A 21,997-nucleotide genomic window follows, 5' to 3' on the forward strand; every position below is an offset into this window, starting at 1 on the left:
CCCCCCCTTCGGACTTTAAAGTTCTCATTTGAATATTTGCTACTACCACCAAGATCTTCACCGACGGCCGCTCTGCCTGGGCTGGCACCCAAGGTTGTTGTAGCGACTGCTGCTCCCTCCTACTCATCGGGGTCTGGCACTTTCCCACCGACCAGGTGTAGGTCACGCTCTTAAGCGCCATCTATTTTTGGGGCTGGTTGATTCGGCAGGTAAGTTTGTACACACTTATTACCGAAATTTGACTTCCGTGTCGACCTTTCTGCTGTCTTAATTTACCAACACCCTTGGTAGAATCTAGGTTAGCGCACAGTTTGGAACCATAACCTGGCTTTTGGTTCATCCCGCATCACCAGTTCTGCTTACCAAAAATGTCCCACTTGGATCTCTTAATTCCATGGTGCAGCTCAACAAAGTAGCCGCGCCATCTTACCTACTTAAAGTTTTAGAATAGGTGAGGGCATTTCACCCTCGAGGCCTCTAATCATTACCTTTACCTAATAGAACTCGCACGTGAGCTCCAGCTATCCTGAGGGAAACTTTGGAGGGAACTATCTACTAGACGGTTAGATTAGTTTTTTGCCCCTATAACCAAGTCAGATGAACGATTTGTACGTCAGTATCACTGCGGGCCTCCACCAGTGTTTCCTCTGGCTTCGCCCCGCTCAGGAATTGTTCAACATCTTTCAGGTCCAAATAGGTATACTTACACTCGAACCCTTCTCCGAAGATCAAGGTTGGGGATCCCTTCAATAATCTTCCTTACGCCTTACGGGTTTACTCGCCCATTGACTCACACACATATCAGACTCCTTGGTTTGTGTTTCAAGATGAGTCGAATGGGGAGCTCATAGTCCAGCTTCCAGAGTGCTCAAAAGCTGCAGCACGCTAGAGGTGCGCACTGCCTGCAATAATCAAGGAGACGGCATTCCATGAGCATATCGAGATTTCAGTCTTTGGCCACCCCCAATCCATACTGGTCCACACTACGAGTCGATCAGCGAACTTTCTCGTTACTGTTCCACATCCAACTGAGGTACATCACCGACCCTATCTGCTTCTCTCCCAATAATTTCAAGCACTCTTTGACTCTCTTTTTAAAGTCCTTTTCATATGTCCCTCATTCTACTTGTTTTCTGTCGGTCTCTCGCCCGTATTTAGCCATAGAAAGAATTCACCGCCCGATTTAGCTACATTCTTAAATAACTCAACTCATAGACAGCGCCTCATGGGGCAATAGGGTCCGGGCATAATGGGGCTCTCACCCTGTCTAGCGCCCCCTTCCAAGGGACTTGGACCCAGTCCGCCTCTAAGGACGATTCTCCAGACTACAATTTGGATGACGGAGCCGCCCAACTCTAAAGTTGGGTTGTTCTCAATTTTCTTGACGTTTCTAATAGAATCTTTGTAAGTTTCTTTTCCTCTGCTTATTAATATGCTTAAAACCAGGGGGTAATCCCACCTGACCTAGGGTCGTGGTTGGAGCTCCTAAGCGTAATAGGGTCCTGGAGTCCGGACGTACGATGGGCTATAGCCACGATAAGAAAGAGAATTGAGTTAAAACCACCACTTATCGTGACGTCCGTCGACATAGACTCGCATTAAGCATAGATGAGAGCTCAAGGTGCACAAGAGGATAGTATATACCCCACGATGACAGCATACCTCGTGATTGAGGCGCGATAAAAGGGGGCAACATAATGTGTGACACCCAGGCAGATATTCCCTCGGCCTAATGGCTTTGGGCATAACTTGCGCTCAAAGACTCGATGGTTTACCGAATTCTGCAATTCACCCCAAGTATCATATTTTCCTACATTCTTCATCGATGCGAGAGCTGAGATATCCATTACCGAGAGTTATTTAAGTTTACAAAAGAAGCACAGGTCCCCCCGACACACGCCATGGATGGGGCATGGGAGGCAGGCTATCAATTTAAGTATTCCTTGGCATTTTCCACGCCTGGGTTTGTTAGTCGCCTGAAGCGCAAAGGGTCAAAGAACTCTGCCCGTGTAGATTCCCCAGTTGTTAAACATGTTCATGGGCCGTTCTACTGTGCAGGTTTTGACAATGATCCTTTCGCAAGTTCACCTACAGAAACCTTATTACGACTTCTTCTTCCTCTAAATGATAAGGTTCAATGGACTTCTCACAATCTCGTGGGCAGTGAACCCCCCACGTTGCCGGAATTAGAACTTTTCATTGGATCATTCAATCGGTAGGAGCAAAGGGTGGTTTGTACAAAGGGAAGGGACGTAGTTAACATGAGATGATGAGTCGTGCTTACTCGAAATTCTTTATTTAAGACCAACAATTGCAATGACCTATCCCCATCATGATGAAATATCAAAGATTACCTAGGACATTCGGCCACGGCTATATACTCATTAAATACATCAGTGTAGCATGTGTGTGGCCCAGAATATCTAAGGGCATTACAGACCTATTATTGCCTCAAACTTCCGCGGCCTAAAAGGCTATAGTCTCTCTAAGAAGCAGGCCGTGAAGGGACACCTCCGCATAGTTAGTTATCACGCTGAGGTCTCATTCGTTAATGGAATTAACCAGACAAATCGCTCCACAACTAAGAACGACCACGCACCACCACCCATAGAATCAAGAAAGAGCTCTCAGTCTATCAATTCTTACTATGTCTGGACCTTGAAACTTTCACTGTGTTGAGTCAAATTAAGCCTTAGGCTCCACTCCTGGTGGTTCCCTTCCATCCATTCCTTTATGTTTCAGCCTTGCGACCATACTCCCCCCCAGAACCCAAAAGTGAGGAAGGCTTTGGATACGAGGGTGGCCTTTTGGTTCACCACGTACATAAAATGCGATAGGTAAAATAGGATTGATAAAACTTGATAACGCCTGGGAATTAGGTATGCAGCATAGGAAACTGACTACTAGCAAGACTAAATTATGATTTCCCCATGACTGAGATGGCAGATGGTTCATCACGTCGCTGCTCCAGCAGGGATCCAACCTAACTGCACAAGCCAAACACAACTCACGCGTCGTCCATCCAAATACTCCATTGATGTACGCCCAGAGCCGACCCCAAAAATAGATGTCGTGTGCTACTGCCTATGCGCATGTTGCAAGGCTAAAACAAGTCCCACTTGACACGATAGCCCACCCTTAGGGATAAGAGGATATGAAGGCACGCCGAGGCTAGTGCACGGGCACAGCCCTCGTCGTCCGCCGACTCTCTATGTGGATTCAAATCAGCCCCATGCATGCAGCGCGTAGAGTTTTCCCAGAGATCTTTATCCAGAACTCGCCGCACGCTCAAAAGCACTGCCTCATCTGGAATCAAGTGCCAACAACCCCATCGTGCTCGACGGTACCAATAGCATACACGAGCGTACAATGAAGCGCTTTTAACGTTGTTTCACAAGCACCGGCAGCTCATATGGACTAGCCATGCATACTACCATATGCTCACACTGCATACTGACATGCCTAGTGAGCACCTATACAAACTAGCGATAGTCACCTTGAAGTGCCTTCAATACCTCTTCCCGCATATATATGCTTAAGAAAAACCTAAGTGACAAGAGTAGACAGGATTTTGCCAAAGAATCATACTTGACATGTACGGTCCAAAACTGTATGTTTTGACGTAAGACCGAGCCAATGGCCTCACAAAAGAGTCACGTAATTTGTAAATAATAATTTTCATTAAGAAAATATATTTTTTCAAATATTATCTATGAAAATTTAAAATATATATAAAAATAAATAAAATATATGAAAAATGTTTTTAAAATATAAAAATATTAGGAAAATATTCCCAACACATGAAGTAACCTCTAACTAATAATTGAGTGCATAATTGTACTTATAATGTAATAATGTGTGAGCTAATGCTAAAACATTTGATGCTTTTAACTAAGAATAACTGTGAAGTCTTAAGCAACTTTTGTCGTTTTTGATTAGTTTATGTTTGATTTTGCAGTTTAAGCTGATATGATAGAGAACCAACAAGAATGGAAGAAAAGAAGTTGAAATATAAAGAAATCTGAAGACAAGTGTGGCTGACAATATTTGTGATAAGTCGTCAGTCCTATGATAAGTTATCAAGTTCGTCCTCAACAGTAAATAGAGAATTGGCCTAAGTTGATAGATTTTACGATATTTTAAGGTAAGTCGTCAAGTGTCTGATAAGCTGTCAAGAATGTCATCAGCCTGAGGCAGCATAGGAGAACTGAAGCAGAGCTTTGATGACATTTTATGATAGGCCTTCATAAAAATTATAAGTTGTCAAGCTTATCGTCATCCTTAAACAGGATGAGCCAAAACTGAAGAAGGAGCCGATGACATTTATGATAAATCATCAGCCTCCTGATAGGCTATCACAAATGTCGTCACCTAATCCGAGGGATTTTTGAATTCTATTATTTTGTTTCCATAATTATATTGAACTATTTAAAGCTTTGTTTCAGGGTTTTCTAAGAGAGTTCTGCACATTGAGTTTTGGCAATACTTTTGATATTTTTCTCTCTCTAATTTCTTGGCTTGAAAAAGAAAATACTTTGAAGAGATTATTATCATTATTCTGGGATTTTCCTTTGTTATCTAATTTGTGATTCACTAGTTATTATTCTTCTTGTGGTAAGTGTAACCTTCCAAGCATGAATACAACTTGATTTTTTTATTTTAGCATTATGAGTTGCTAAATTCTTTTAACCTGAATTATGTGATCTAGGGTTAGGCCTTGATAAGGTGCTAAGTGTTCAAGATTCAAAAGGAGGTAAAATTTCTTGATAATTCTGAGATTTTAATTAATGTCTGTTGGTTTCAAACAATAGATAACACCTGCTTTGGTTTGGTTGAGAAAGAAATCAAATATAGTGGGAAGTAAATTATCAACAGGGACTTGGAAATACTCCATTTAATAATCAATGCTATAACAAGGTTGGTTAACCTAAGGTAAAATCTGGGCAATGAATATAAATTCCCTATGTCTGAGAGGATTAGGTAATTAAATGCTTAAGTATGTCGAGAGACATTTAAGTATAACGTCGATAAAGATAACTTGTTGTCCTATGGACCGTGAGAATCTTGAACCACCATTAGCACCTGTCAAGTACCGGAAGCCCTAGTGAACATAATTCTATTTTTTCAGAAACTCTTGATTACGAACACCAATTAAAGTGACCGACAATTACTTGTTAAACTAAACCCTCCCATTTCTGGGAACATCCAACTACAAATTGATTGATTTGCAAATGGCTTACATTTATACCATATTCCTTGTGGGATTGGACCCCAACCTAGTTGGGTTTTATATTGAAAATAATCACTTATAATCTTATTGAGAGGTGTAGTTTGAGCACTATCAAAAATGGCGCTGTTTTTGGGGAATACAGTTGTAAACTAAAGTTTGTGTGCGCAAATTGACTATTAGTTAAGTTTCCTAGTTTTATGTTTACTTTTTATTTTTGTTTATTGTAGGATCTTTATAGTGTATTCTAAGAACTAGAAGTTCTGGTGAACCATTATTACCATCTAATCCGGAACCGCAATGAATTGGAAGAATGGCAGAACAGCAAGAGGCTGACAGACATACAACCTTAGCTAGAGCTCAGGTGAATGTGCAAAATGTTGGCCAATAGGCACGATATTTAAATCCCGAGGATAAAGATTTAAGAGACGAGGAGTTAATGAATCCTGGTAACCCAAGGCGTGCAGAGTAGATAGATGCACCAGTACGACGTAATATTAACTAGAACTGTCCATTCTGAGAAAGAAAAGAGTAGCAACCAGTTTAGTATAATCCCAATGATGATGATGATGATGGCTTGGACGGGACAGGTGAAACGGGTACGATCATTCCTTCACCGTTAGCGCCTTAAGCCAAGTTCAACATTACGAGTACTATGATCCAACTCCTCAATCTGAAGGGGTTGTTTGGTAGCCTTCCTAGGGATGATCCAAACCTGCATCTGCTAAATTTTATCACCATCTGCAAATCTTTTGATAACCCAGGAGTGGGCCAGAATGCTATCTGATTAAGATTGTTTTCATTGTCTCTATCTGGGGAGGAAACATTATGGTTAAATGAGATGACATTCAATTCCATAACCAACTGGAGGGAGTTGAAATGAGCTTTTCTAGAAAGGTTCTTTTCGCCTTCCAGGAGGGTACAGATGAGAGACATGATTAGTAACTTTAGGCAGCTCCCGATTAAAGCCTTATATGAAACATGGGAAAGACTCTATGGTAGCTAGCCCAACTGTTTCTGTGGGTATGACTGTAGAACAATGGAAAAGAGAAGTGGAGCGTGACCAAGATATGGCTCACCTTAAACGACAGATGAACTTGCTGACCAAGCACTTGCTATCAGGTAAGGTTAAAATGGTGAAAGTTATGGATCTCAAGATAGAAGTGAAGTTGATACAGATGAAGAGACAAACTATATTAATAATCAAAGGGGTTTTTGAGGCAATAGCCAAGGGAATCAAGGTTGAAACTTTTATGATAAGCTTGCTTATAAAGATAGGGAGCAAGGAAATTAGAGAAATAACAATGACAGGAGCGGGCTATATGTTCCTCCTTGAAATCGTAAGGCTACTTTAATAAGTTCCATAAAAATATCCATGGAGGACATGATGGCAAGTTATTAAAGGGAGTGGAGGCAACCAACTCTGGTGTGACCACCATAAAGACCGATCTAATATCCATCAGTTAGTTTGTGCACTCACACTCTACCACAATCAAATAGTTAGAGCAGTAGATGAGCCAACTTTCTACAGCATTCAACCAGAGAAAGAGCGGAACATTACCGAGTGATATGGTCAAAAATCTGTAGAATGATGGGTCATGTATGGCTATTACCACTTGGAGTGGTAAGATATTACCTGACCCTTCTGTGGGTAAATCTGTAGCTGATGAGGTAGTTATTGATGAACCGAAAGAAGGTGATCCAGTAGAGTATGAAAAGTTGGACAATTCTAATGATGCTCTGAAAAAAGGTAAAGAAAATGAGAAAGAGGTTGTGCTGAAAACTATCTCAAGACCACCACCTCCCTTTCCTCAATGATTGAAGAAAAAAATGGATGAGGCAAAGTAAAGTAAATTTATGACAATGCTCAACCAATTGACAATAAATATGCCTCTGGTTGAGGCACTTGAGAAAATGCCAGGATATGCGAAGTTCATAAAAGACCTTGTGATTAAGCAATGGAAGGTTAGCCCTAAACTAAAAGACAATCTCCTTCATTATGGCGCTATCTCTACAGGGTCTTTAGTGCAGAAAAAGGCAGATCTAGGAGCGTTTACCATCCCATGCACTATTGGTTCCCTGAATTTCACAAAAGCACTATGTAAATTGGGAGACAGTATAAACCTAATGCCACTTATTATTTATAAGAAACTGGGTTTGGAGGATCCTACTCTGACAAACATGCAGTTAGTGACGACACATAATAGCCTATGGGCATATTGCATGATGTCTTTGTTAAGGTGGCTGATTTTATTCGGCCTGCTGATTTTGTAGTCCCGGATTGCGAAGTAGACTTTGAAGTGCCTATCATCTTAGGTAGACCATTCCTTTTAACTGGGTGAGTGATAGTAGACATATCGCCGAATGAGCTGAAGTTCTGGCTCAATGACAAAGAAGCACGCTTCAAAACACACTCATCCATGACTCAGAAATAATAGATGAGTGTTTTCTCAATTGTTGATAAATTCTACGAAGATTGTAAAGGGGTATCAACAGTTTATATTGGCAAAGTCTGAGTATTCAAGATAACCGAGTCATACCGCAACGTTAAATCAGGTGCTGCATGGGAGGCAACCCATGACCCATAGGATTGATCCATTCTAGGTATACTCTAATCCTAAGTTCAGATTTTCTTCGATTTTAAGTTGAGGGTGTATAGTAAATTGTTGTTGTAAAATTATGTATCCGATTAGGAGGAATACTTATACTTGAGACAGTTGAATTATTTTGTGATTTTTGTACACCTCTTCAAGTGGTATAATTCTGTAACTGTGTGATTTGCATTCAAGTGTGACTACTGTGCATCTTTGTATGGCATTAGTTCTAGTAACATAGTAATCATTGCTAAAAGGTTGCATGAATTTAATGAGTCGTATCTTGTGATCTACTTGTTTTCCATATGTGTATGAGAAACTACTTAGTTTCCTCTGTATGTTAAAGCCAGAACTCGCCTGGTTAGTCTTACCTAGTTTGAAGGATAAGGGTTAGGAAAGGATCATAGGCTTTTTTGATTTTAGCTCACTTTAGCCTAAATGACCGTCCCTATGTGCTTTATATCCCTTGATCCCTATTTTGAGACTAATTAGCCTATTTCTTTATAGGACACCTGTCACCTTCTCATTTAGATCATAATGAACCTGTTTTGACCCTGGTCCTCCTTGGACACGGTGTACCTTGACTTAGGCAAATGTCCTAAGTTGAGGGTTGCTATCATAGGGGTACGTGATGTAGAATAAGTATAAAAAAGGTAGCTTAAAAGAAAAGAATAAAAAGTCGGGTGTAGAAGAAAGGGCAAGGAAAAAAAGAAAAATTGTGAAAAAGAATAAGTAATTAATAAAAGACTGTACCCAGCCTAAATAAGTATGATCAAGGAAAGAGAAGAGCGGAAAAGGCTAATGAGTCCAACCCCAAAAAGATTGTGTAGTGTCAAGAAGGCTTAATCACTTTAAATACCATCAAGTATCCTATCAGCCCCTAGCCTACATTATAAGCCTAAGAGAAGTCCTACAGTGATCCTAACGGACCTATCTAAAGATCTAGGTAATTAAAATAAGGCCAAGCCTATGGTACTTGGCATATACTGATTGGAACTTCGTTCTGAGATTGAGTGTTTGATTTTCCCCATGGTTACATATATAATTCCTTATATAAGATGAGGAGGATGTCTTTGCTGTGAGGGCACACAAGATACATTGCTAGTTACTAACTTGTTCGGGTAATGTAATAATGGTCCATGCATGTTTTTATAACTGAACAGATGTCGTATTTTGATTTTTGTGTGTTGCATTGGTGTTCTTCACTGTTCTTGAATTGAGTGAACTTGGAGATACTAAAAGTGTTTTGAGACGATATGGATGATTGACTGCTAAATGTACTTTGTAATCTCTTAGTTGTGTTGAGTTGCTTGAGGATAAGTAATAGTTTTAAGTTGAGGGTGTTGATATGTGAGCTAATCCTAACACATTTGAGGCTTCTAACTAAGAATAATGGTGAAGTCTTAAGCAAATTTTGTCGTTTTTGATTGGTTTATATTTAATTTTGCAGTTTAAGCTGACATGATAGAGAACCAACAAGAATGGAAGCAACGAAGTTTAAATCTGAAGACAAGTGTGGCTGACGACATTTGTGATAAGTCGCTAGCCCTGTGATAAGTAATCAAGTTCATCGTCAGCGGTAAACAGTGAATTAGCCTAACTTGAATGATATGATGACATTTTGTGATAAGTCGTCAAGGGTTTGATAAGCTGTCAAAAATGTCGTCAGCCTGAGGTAGCATAAGAGAACTGAAGCAGATCTTTGATGACATTTTGTTATAGGCCATCATAAAGCTGATAAGTTATCAAGTTTTTCATTAGCCTTAAACAGGAAGGACCAAAACTGAAGAAGGAATTGACAAAATTAGTAATAAGTCGTCATCCTCCTGTTAGGCTATCACAAATATCCTCACCTAATCCGAGGGATTTTAGAATTCTATTATTTTGTTTCCATAATTAGGATGAACTATTTAAATCTTTGTTTTAGGGTTTTCTAAGAAAGTTCCGCACATTGAGTTTGGACAATACTTTTGATATTTTTCTCTCTCTAATTTCTTGGCTTGAAAAAGCAAATACTTTAAAGAGATTATTATCATTATTCTGGGATTTTCCTTTGTGATCTAATGTGCGATTCACTAGTTATTATTCATCTTGTGGTAAGTTTAACCTTCCAAGCATGAATATAACTTGTTGTTTTAATTTTAGCATTATGAGTGGCTAAATTCCTTTAAACTGAATTATGGGATCTAGGGTTAGGTCTTGATAAGGTGCTAAGTGTTGAAGATTCAAAAAGGTGGTAGGATTTTTTGATAATTCTAAGGTTTTAATTAACATCTGTTGGTTGCAAACAATAGATAACACCTGCTTTGGTTTGCTTGAAAAAGAAGTCAAATATAGTGGGAAGTGAATTATCAACAGGGACTTGGAAATACTCTATTTAATAATTAGTGTTTTAAAAAGGTTGGTTAACCTGAGGTAAAATCTGGGCAGTGAATATAAATTCCATAAGTCCAAGAGGATTAGGTAATTAAATGCTTAAGTAGGTTGAGATATATTTAAGCATAACATCGATAAAGATAACTTGTTGTCCTACCTACCATTAGAATCTTGAACCACCGTTAGCACCTGTCAAGTACCGAAAGCCCTAGTGAACCAAATTTTGGTTTTTCAGAAATTCTTGATTACGAACACTGATTAAACCGACCAACAATTACTTGTTAAACTAAAATCCCCCCATTTCTGGGAACATCCAACTATCAGTTGATTAATTTGTAAACAACTTACATTCACACCATGTTCCTTGTAGGATTCGACCCCAACCAATTTGTGTTTTATATTGACAACGATCGCTTACATTCACTTTGAGAGGTGTAGTCTGAGCGTTATCACGTAACGATATAAAATATCAAAATTTAAGGATATTAAAGAAAAAATTTAAAAATAACGTGGGGGCATTAGTAAAATCTCCCAGAATGCAACAGATAAGTAACTACCCCAAGACATGCATATTAGAATAAAGTAACCTTAAACCAATAATTGAGTGCATATGTATACGTATAATGTAACGATATAAAATATCAAAATTTAAGGATATTCAATAAAAAATTAAAAAAATATAAAGATAACCTGGGGGGACATTAGGAAAACTGCCTAGAGTGAAATCGATAAGTAGCAACCCCAAAACATACATTTTACAATGACCTTAATCTAATAATTGAGTGTATTTTTGATATTTAAATTTAAATAGTTAAGAATTATATAAAAAATGAAAAAAAACTTGGGGACATTACGAAAACAGCCCCAACATATGAGGTAATATTAAAATATTTTTAAAAAATACTTTGAGCCTATATTTTACGAAAGAAGTATGCAATGGTTAGGATGATGATGGATAAACATTATGAATATATTTGAATGATCTAACCTAGGTTTACGTACTTTTGATTTTTGCATGGTGCCTTCAGTGTGCCCATGGTCTCATGGTGCCTTGATATGCTCGTGGAGGGGGCACGGGCGTGTGGGTGCCAAGTACACGGTTCCTAGATTAGGATACATGGGTGCCATGATGCGCGGTGCCTACGTTCTATAGTGCACGGTGCCATGGTACCTTGGTAGCAGGTGCATGGTGCCTTGGTCCCATGGTGCACGGTGCCATGGTGCGCAGTGCCTTGGTGCCATGGTGCGCAATGCCATGGTGCCATGGTGTGCGGTGCCACAGTGCCTTGGCACCATGGTTCCATGGGGCACGGTGCCGTGGTGCCTTAGCACCATGGTGCCTTGGTTCCTTCGGTATTTTTCAAAACGACACTTGTTTTTCATGCTGCTGATTTTGCCAGACGTTAGAGCCCGAGTCATTGGACATATCTCAAGGATTGTACTAGACGATTACCTAATCATCTAATTGCGACATACCTCCATGCATGGATATTGTCCTCACGATAAATTGTTGGGTTCTTGAGCCGTACTCCGTTTCCCGAAAAACCTCTAACTGCGACCCGTAGTTTTGGACGGAAGGCTCTTGATATCATACTTAGATTTTTGGAATGAAATGCATGTGACACTTGAAAAACAAGTGGCGAACTCGGGTTAGGCTATGCCATGGCATGCTCGAGGGTGAGGTGAACTCACAACACTAAGTGGGATTTTCCAAGTACGGATGCACAAGCCTTCTTTTAATATGGATAGAAAATTATAGAATTGGAGGGGAAGGGACTAACCGGAGTGATAAAGGGTTGAATCTCAGTGGATCGTGGCAGCAAGGCCAATCTGCCACTTATAATACCCCGTCATGTATTTAAGTCATCTGTAAAGGATTCTACCCATGCTCCATAGAAATTGTACTTCAAGGCTGCCACCACGACCCTTCTGCCGTGATGGCTTAGCCAACGATACGTGCCCTTAGAGGCCGAGGCACCTACTGTGGGTCGGTAAGTGGACTGTGGCCGTATGCAACAATTAAGTGGACTACGGGCGTATGCAACAATTCTATCCTAAATTTTGACTTAGAGGCATTCAGTCATAATCTAGAACACTGTAGTTTTGCGCCACTGGCTTTTTAATAAAGTGCGATAACCAATTATGTGAGTCAACTGTTCCTCTCATACTAGGTTGAATTACTATTGAGATACTGTCATCAATAGGGTAAAACTAACCTCTCTCTCTACGGTTTAAACCCAGCTCACGTTCCCTATTAATGGCTGAACAATCCAATACTTGGTGAATTTCACTTCACAATGATAGGAAGACACAACATCGAAAGTTCAAAAAACAATTTCGTTATGACCACTTTGCTACCACAAGCCAGTTATCCCTGTGGTAACTTTTCTGACACCTCTAGCTTCGAATTTCGAAGTTCTAAAGGATCATTAGGCCACGCTTTCATGGTTCGTATTAGTATTGGAAAGCATAATCAAACGATCTTGTACCCTTCTGTTCCACATGATATTTCTATTCTTGTTGAGCTTATCATAGGACACCTACATTATCTTTTAATAGATACGCCGCCCCACCTAACAATGTCTTCTGCCAGGATAAGCCCACACAGTGAGCCTTGGGTCAAAAAAGAAGAGGAGTGCCCCATTTTTGATTCACAAAATAAGTAAAATAACATTAAAAGCAGTGCTATTTCACTTTCTCCTTTCGTCTCCCACTTATACTATACCTCTCAAGTCATTTTATAAAGTCGGACTAGAGTCAAGCTTAATAGGGTCTTCTTTCCCTGCTAATTCACCTAGGCTCGTTCCCTTGGTTGTTGTTTTGTTGGATAGTAGACAAGGATAATAGGAATCTCGTTAATTTATTCATGTGCATCACTAATTAGATCATGAGGCATTTGGCTACCGTAATAGAGTCATAGTTACTCCCGCCATTTACTGGCTCTTGGTTGAATTTCTTTACTTTGAAATTCAGAGCACTAGGCAGAAATCACATTGGAAGAACATTTGTTGGGACCATCACAATACTTGTTTTAATTAAACAATCAGATTTCCCTGGTTTGTAACAATTCTGATTTGGTTGTTCGACGAGCAGGGAAGGCCCCCGAAGGAACCGTTCCCAGTCTATCCCCCGGCCAAACCACGAAAACCCACTCTCATCATGGGATCAGCTCGAGGAATCCACCGATATCTGATGGTTCAAGATTGGGACCCCTGTGCCCAGCCCTCAGAGCTAATCCTTTTCCCGAAGATACAGATCCATTTTGCTGACTTCCTTTGCCTACATTATTTCATCAGCCAAAGGTTGTTCACCTTGGGGACCTGATACAGTTATGAGTATGATCGGGCATGGACTGAATTTGGTCTTGCATATTTTCAAGGGCCGCTGAGAGCACACTGAACACCACACGATGTGCGGTGCTCTTCCAGCAGCTTAAACCTAACTCCAACTAAGCCGATTCTAGGATTGGCAGGTTGTTAAATAGAAAGGATAACTTTTCCCGAGGCTCTCACCGACGTCTCTGAACATTCTAATTTTTTGTCGACCACTACCTCTAGTTTTGAGAAATTTAAACACAATTTTATTTTGGAGTATGCGCAAAATGCACTATCTGTTGGGGTTCCCCTGACCCTAACGATCGATTAACCCATGTGCAAGTGCCATTCACATGGAACCTTTCCCCTCTTTGGCCTACAAAGTTCTAATTTTAATATTTGCTACTACCACTAAGATCTGCACCGATGGCCGCTCAGCTCGAGCTCACGCCCATGGTTTTTGCAGTGACCGCCGCGCCCTCCTACTCATCGAGGCCTGAAACTTTCCCCGACGGAGGGGTGTAGGTTGCGTGCTTGAACGCTATCTAATTCGGGCTAGTTCATTCGGCAGGTGAGTTGTTCCACACTCCTTAGCGGATTTCAACTTCCATGAACACCTTCCTACTATCTTAATCGACCAACACCATTTGTGGGATCTAGGTTAGTGTACATTTTGGCACCGTAGCTCAGCTTTCGATTCATCCTGCATCACCAGTTTTCCTTAACAAAAATGACCCACTTGGAGCTCTTGATTCTGTAGTGCGACTCAACAAAGCAGTCGCGTCGTCTTACCTATTTAAAGTTTGAGAATAGGTTGAGGTCGTTGCACCCCTGAGGTCTCTAATTATTAGCTTTACCAAATAGAACTCGCACGTGAGCTCCATCCATCCTGAGGGAAACTTCAGAGGGAACCAACTAATAGATGATTTGATTAGTCTTTCGCCCCTATACCCAAGTCAGATGAACGATTTGCATGTTCATATTGCTTCAGGCCTCCACAAGAGTTTCCTCTAGCTTTGCCTTGCTTAGGCATAGTTCATCATCTTTGAAGTCCCGACAGGTATGCTTACACTCAAAGCCTTCTCAAATTATCAAGGTCAGTTGGCGGTGCACCCCTTAGGCAGATCCCATTGATAACGCTCAAACTACACTCTTGAATGGGTATAAGCGATTGTTGTCAATATAAAACCCAACTAGGTTGGGGTCGAATCCTATAGAGAATAGGGTGTAAAATTCAATTTGTTTACGAAATACTTTACTGGTAGTTTAATGTTTCCGAAAATGGGGGGTTAAGTTTAACAATGAGTGAATTTTCACTTTCAGTATTTTAGTGTTTATAATCAATCTAAATGGAAAACCAGAGCTAAGTTCACTATGGGTTTCGGGAATTGGCTGATACTAGGTAATGCTTGAGATTCTTGGAGTAAGTAGGAACAACAGAATATCCCTAACGACTCTACTATTTGACTTATCTCTCGACCTCACCAGACAATTTATTATCTAATTCTCTCAAACTTAGATAACTTATCTATTTCCAATAGGATGTTATCTCAGGTAGATTAATCCAGTTACGGCATTAATCATTAAACAAAAGGTTGGTAGCTTCCGAGTCCCTGTTGATAATTCACGACCTCTAGTTTATTTGTTCGTTAGAAGAAAATAAAACCTAAGGCATAATCTAATGTTTGCAACCACTAGATTTTAGTTAAAACAACAGAATTTCAAGATGTTCTACTACTCTTGAAACTGTTACACCTAGCAACATGTCAAACCCTAATCCATGGATTCCATAACTCCAGCTAATGGAATTAGCCGCTCATGATTTGATGAATGAAAGAAAAAGTTGAATTCATCATAATATGGGCAAACTTAGGAACGTATGAAAAACAACTAGTCGCTCCTTCAATTGAATCACAAAAACAAAAATACACAAATAGTTGATAAGTGTTCAAAGAAAACAATGTATCCAAGGTTCCCAAAAAAAATATTAAGATATTAAAGGATTAAAGAAGATTGTCAATAAAACCCTAAAAGATGCTATTTATACTTAACCCTAATTATGGAAATAAAATAACAAAACTCATAAAATTCTTTGGATTAGGTGACGCCGTCACTGACGCCACGTCAAGGTTCTGATGCCTTATCACGAATGGCGTCAGAATTGCTCCAATTGCCTTCAAAATTGTCTTAGGCTAATGATGTAGTTGACTCTGCATCACCGATCTGACAGCGTATCTCCAACATCGTCAGATTTCTTCTTCAAGATCAATTCTCTAGTTTAGGCTGACGCCCATCGTGACGCCTTATCATCTCTTTGATGCCATATCACCAATGTCGTCAAAACTTTCTCTCAAACTTCAACTCTCTAGTTATAGATGACGCCGCTTCTAGTAGCCTATCACAGGACGACATATCAATGATGTCGTCAGCCATGCCTCTTTCTCCTTTTTTCTCAGTTTTCAACTCTTTTTCTCCGATGTTGTTTATTTTCCATCTTTTTACCTTTTTCTACAAATTCACTAGAAAACACATCAAAATAACAAAAGTTACTGAAGATTTCACAATTGTTTTGAGCCAAAAAGCATTAAATGTGTTAACTTTTGCTCGAACATCACCCACCAATCATCTTCCTTACTCCTTATGGGTTTCCTCGATCGTTGAATCGTACATATGTCAAACTCCTTGTTCCATATTTCAAGACGAGTCGAATGGGGAGTCCACAGGCCAGCGTCCAAAGCACACATACGCTGAAGAATGTCAGAGACGTGCACTGCCTACCAAAATCAAGGAGAAAATGTTCAACAAGCATATTGAGAACCTGAGTTTTGGCCGCCCCCAAACCACGCTAGTCCACGCACCGAGACGATCAACGAATCGACTCATCGCCATTCCACATCTGATCAAGGCACATCGCCAGGCCCCATCCGCTTTGCTCCCGATAATTTCTAGCACTCTTTGAATCTCTTTTATAGTCCTTTTCATCTTTTCCTCACGGTACTTGTTAGCTATCGGTCTCTCGCCCGTATTTAGCCTTGGACAGAATTCAATACCCGATTTGGGCTGTATTCCCAAACAACTCGACTCGTAGATAGTGCCTCATGGTATGACAGGGTCTGGGTACAATAGGGATCTTACCCTCTCTGGCACCCCCTTTCAGGGGACTTGGGCTCGGTTCTCTGAGGACGCTTCTCCATACTACAATTCAGAAGACAGAGCTACCCGATTCTAAGGCTGGGTTGTTCCCGGTTCACTTGTCATTACTAAGGGAATCTATGTAAGTTTCTTTTTCTTCATTTATTGATATGCTTAAAGTCAGTGGGTAATCCCACCTGACCTGGGGTTGTGGTCGGAACGCCTAAGCACGATAGGGTCCTGGAGTTCATACGCATGACGGGCTATAGGCACTACAATAAAGAGAGTTGAGTTACAACCACCACTTGCCGCGATGTCCATCAACGTGGACTTGTATTTAGACTAACCGTGAGATCGAGGCGTGCAGAAGGCTAGTATCTGCCCCATATAAATAATGCACCCCGTGATTGAAGTGCGATACAAGGTGGCAACGCGATGCGTGATGCCCAGGTAGACGTGCCCTCGGCCTAATGGCTTTGGATGTAACTTGCATTCAAAGACTCAATCTTTCATGGGATTATATAATTCACACCAAGTATTGCACTTCGCTACATTATTTATCGATATGAGAGCCGAGATATCCATTGCCGAGAGTATTTTTCATTTATAAAAGAAGAACAGGTCCCCCCAACGCATGTCGCAGATGGGGCACGAGGGGGAAGTTATCAATTTAAGTATTCCTTGCCACTTTTTGAGCCTAGGTTTGTTAGTCGCCCGACGCGCATACTGGGCACGCCCGCCTGGGATGGGAGGGAGGCACTCATGCGAAAGGCCAAAGCACCCTGCCCGTGCGGACTTCCTAGTTATTAAATATGTTAGTGGGTCATTCTGCTGTGCAGGTTCAAATATGATCCTTCCAAAGGTTCACCTAAGGAAACCTTGTTACGACTTCTCCTTCATCTAAATGAAAAGGTTCAATGGACTTCTAGCAACTTTGCAGAAAGAAAACCCCCCACGTCGCCTTAATCCAAACATTTCACTGGATTATTCAATCAGTAAGAGTGATGGGCGGTGCTTAAAAAGTACAAGAACGTAGTCAATGAGAGCTAATGACTTACGCTTACTAGGAATTTCTCATTAAAGACCAACAATTGCAATGAACTATCCCCATCACGATGAAATTTCAAAGATTACCTGGGCCTGTCGGTCAAGGCTATAAACTCATTGAATACCTAAGTGTAGCACGCGTGCATCCCAGAATATCTAAGGGCATCATAGGCCTATTATTTCCTCAAACCTCTGTAGCCTAAAAGGTTATAGTCCCTCTAAGAAGCTGGCCGCAAAGGGATACCTCCGCATAGATAGTTAGCAGGATGAGGTCTCTTTCGTTAACAGAATTAACCAGAAAAATCTCTCTACTAACTCTGAATGGCCAAGCATCACCACCCATAGGATCAAGAAAGACCTCTCAGTCTGTCAATCCTTACTATGTATGGACCTGGTAAGTTTCCCCATGTTGAGTAAAATTAAGTCACAGGCTCCACTTCTGGTGGTGCCCTTCCATCAATTCCTTTAAGTTTCATCCTTGCGACCATATTCCCCCCGGAACCCAAAAATATTGATTTCCCATAAGGTGCTGGCAGAGGCCTAAAAGCAACATTCACTAATCCCTGGTTGGTATCATTTATGGTTGAGACTAGGACGGTGTCTGATCATTTTCAAGACCCCAACTTTCGTTCTTGATTAATGAAAACATCTTTTGAAAATGCTTTGGCAGTTGTTCGTATTTAATAAATCCAAGAATTTCACCTCTGACTATGAAATACGAATGCCCCCGAATATCCCTGTTAATCATTACTCTGATCCCTAAGGCCAACGAAATAGGACCGAAATCCTATAATGTTATCCCATGCTAATGTATATAGAGCGTAGGCTAGCTTTAGGCACTCTAATTTCTTCAAATTAGCAGTGCTGGAGGCACGACTCGGCCAGTTAAGGCTAGGAGTGCATCACTGACAGAAGGGACGAGACAACTAATGCACACCATAGGCGGACCAACTAGCCCAACCCATGGTCCAACTACGAGTTTTTTAATTGCAACAACGTAAATATATGCTATTAAAGCTGAAATTACCGCAGCTGTTGGTATCAAATTTGTCCTTCTATGGATCCTTGTTAAGGGATTTAGATTGTACTCCTTACAATTACCAGACTCATTGAGCCCGGTATTGTTATTTATTGTAACTACCTCCCCATGTCAGGATTGGGTAATTTGCGCGCCTGCTGCCTTGCTTAGTTATGGTAGCCATTTCTCAAACTCCCTCTCCAGAATTGAACCCTAATTCTCCATCATCCGTCACCATCATGGTAGGCACCTATCCTATCATTGATAGTTTATAGCGTACAAAATTTGAATGATGCGTCGTCGGGACGATGGATGTGCGATCCGTTGAGTTATGACGAATCATCGTAGAAATGGGCTAAGCTCACGTTGACCTTTTATCTAATAAATGCAACCCTTCCATAAGTCAGGGTTTGTTGCATGTATTAGCTTTAGAATTACTACGGTTATCCAAGTAGTAGATACCATCAAACAAACTATAACTAATTTAATGAGCCATTCGCAGTTTCACAGTCTGAATTTGTTTATACTTACACATGTATGACTTAATATCTGAGAAGAGTATATGACTCCTGGAAGGATCAACCAGGTATCACTCCTCATCGATGCCGGCATCGCATGAGCCTGGACAACCTAAAAAGGTGCAAACGGGTTCAAGGAGAGAAAAACCGTCATTTTCCAGGAGCATCGTATAGGGAAGATACTAGCCGCTAAAGACCCCATTCCCAATGTGTCTACCGCATCTGAGAATCCCGACCGCTACTTATGGACCACAACATTGCACGACGAAGCAAGGAAGGCATAGTACACTGGGCGGCCTTTTGGTTCCCCCTGCGCATGGAATGCAAAGGGCGAAAGGCGATCAATAAAACTTGATAATGCCTGAGATTAGGTATGCTGCATAGGAAACTGACTTTGAGCAAGCCTAAATTGTTCTTGCCCTAAGACTGAGATAGCAGGCGGGTCAGGACATCGCTGCTCTAGTAGGAATCCAACCTAACCACACATGTCGAACACAACTTACGCATTGTGTGTTTGAATGCTCCATCGATGTACGCCCAAAACCAACCCCAACGCGTAGCCATAGATGTCGTGCACTGTTGCCCATGAAAATTTTACAATGATAAAGCAATTCACGCTTTACATGATAGCCCACTCTTATGGGAACAGAGGATATGAATGCACGGCAAGGTTAGTGCACAAGCACCGCCCACATCGGCCGCTAACGCTCTATGTGAATTCTGCTCAGCCCATGTGGGCAGCGCCTGGAGCTTGCCCCGAGAGAAGCATTTAGAACTCGCTGTAAGTACAAAAGCATTGCCTTATCCAGAATCAAACGCCAACAGCCTTGTCGTGGACAATGCCACCGATAGCAGACACGAGCACACAATGAAGCACGGTCGACGTTGTTTCGTGGGCACTAGTGGCTCGTACGATCATGCCATGCATGCTGCCATGTGCCCATACTGCACGCCGACATGCCAAGTGAGCGCATACACCAACTAGCGACAGTCGCCTTGAAGTGCCTTTAACACCGCTACCCATCTTATATATTCTTAAAAAAAATAAGTGATAGGAGTAGACATGATTTTTCCATAGAATCATACTAAAGATGTATGGACTAGAAGTGCACTTTTTGACATAAGACTGAGCCAACGCACTCACTAAAGAGTCACGTAATTTGTAAGTGATAACTTTCATTAAGAAAATATTTTTTAAAATATTTTATTTATGAAAATTCAAAAAATAAATGGAAAAGGTTCAAAAATACCCCTGAACTTTCTAAAATAGCTCAAAAATACCCCTTGTCAGATTTTTGGCTCAAAAATTCCCCTTCGTTAAATATTTGGCTCCAAAATACCCCTCCCCCTAACGGAATTCATAAAAGGATTAAAAATACCTTGAACTATCTGAAATGGCTCAAAAATACCCCTCTATTAAATATTTGGCTCAAAAATACCCCTTCCTTTAACGAAATTCCACCAAGTATGCCACCTAGATAAAAAAAAAAATACCACGTGACTATGCCACATTACCGTCCATATGTAAAATATTAGTATTTTATAATTATATGACATTCCTTTATTCTTTATTCTTTATTTTTATTTTTATTTTTTTGCAAAGCAGTGAAACGGAAAAACAAAAAAAATCAATCTTTTGTTAATTATTTCATTAGTGTTTTACAAGTTCTAGATTTCACCTTTTCATTAGTTTTTTAAAAGTTCTAAATTTTATCTTTTTATTGTTATTTGGGATAAGGGACAGCTTGATCTTGATCTTATGTTGACTCAGAGGAGGAGCTAGAATTTCAACTTTTAAACTAGCAAATGTTGATGTACTAATAACTGAGTTGAATTTACTACATGCAAATTCTTTTTAAAAATAAATGAATTCCTTTTAACACTTGTTTAATCATTCGAAATGAATTTATTTTCTAAATTTAGTTTTGATGAATAATCTTATTATTTTTAGAACAAGTATGAAAAGAAGTAAAATGATACTTAATATTGATAAATTATTATTTAATTATGTCACTCATTAAATTTTTGAAGATGTGTGCCACATTCAAAGATTCATTAAATTTTTAGCCAAATATTTAACAAAGGAGTATTTTTGAGCTATTTCAGATAGTTCAGGGATATTTTTGATCCTTTTTTGGATTTCGTTAGAGGGAAGGGTATTTTTGAGCCAAATATTTAACGGAGGGGTATTTTTGAGCAAAAAATCTAATGAGAGGCATTTTTGTGCTATTTCATATAGTTCAGGGGTATTTTTGAGCATTTTTTGAAAAATAAATAAAAATAAATAAAAATAAATAAAAAATATGAAAATAAAATTTAAATATAAAAGCATTAGGAAAATATTTTCAACGTATGAAGTAACCTTAAACCAATAATTGAGTGCATATTTGTATGTATAACTTAGCGATATAAAATATCAAAATTTAAGGATTTTAAATAAAAAAATTTAAACAAATATAAAAATAACATGGGTGCATTAGTAAAATCGCCCAGAATGCAACAGATAAATAACAACCCCAAGACATGCATATTAGAATGAAGTAACCTTAAACCAATAATTGAGTGCATATGTATACGCATAAAGTAACGATATAAAATATCAAAATTTAAGAATATTCAATAAAAGAATTAAAAAAATATATAAAAATAATGTGGGGCACATTAGGAAAACCGCCTAGATTGAAATAGATAAGTAGAAACCCCAAAAGATGCATATTAGAATGACCTTAAGCCTATAATTGAGTGTATTTTTGATATTTATATTTAAATAT

General features: G+C 39.8%; 4 pseudogenes; 1 reads left to right on the forward strand and 3 right to left on the reverse strand.

Annotated features, from left to right (window-relative positions):
* Positions 1–1,702: 1,702 nt before the first annotated feature.
* Positions 1,703–1,858, reverse strand: LOC124896481 (annotated as a pseudogene).
* Positions 1,859–6,222: 4,364 nt separating this feature from the next.
* LOC124896164 lies at positions 6,223–18,925 on the forward strand (annotated as a pseudogene).
* LOC124896482 lies at positions 11,973–16,854 on the reverse strand (annotated as a pseudogene).
* LOC124896496 lies at positions 17,084–17,239 on the reverse strand (annotated as a pseudogene).
* Positions 18,926–21,997: the final 3,072 nt, after the last annotated feature.

The sequence above is a fragment of the Capsicum annuum genome, chromosome 2 (assembly GCF_002878395.1).
Source record: "Capsicum annuum cultivar UCD-10X-F1 chromosome 2, UCD10Xv1.1, whole genome shotgun sequence".
NCBI classification, from domain to species: Eukaryota; Viridiplantae; Streptophyta; class Magnoliopsida; order Solanales; family Solanaceae; genus Capsicum; species Capsicum annuum.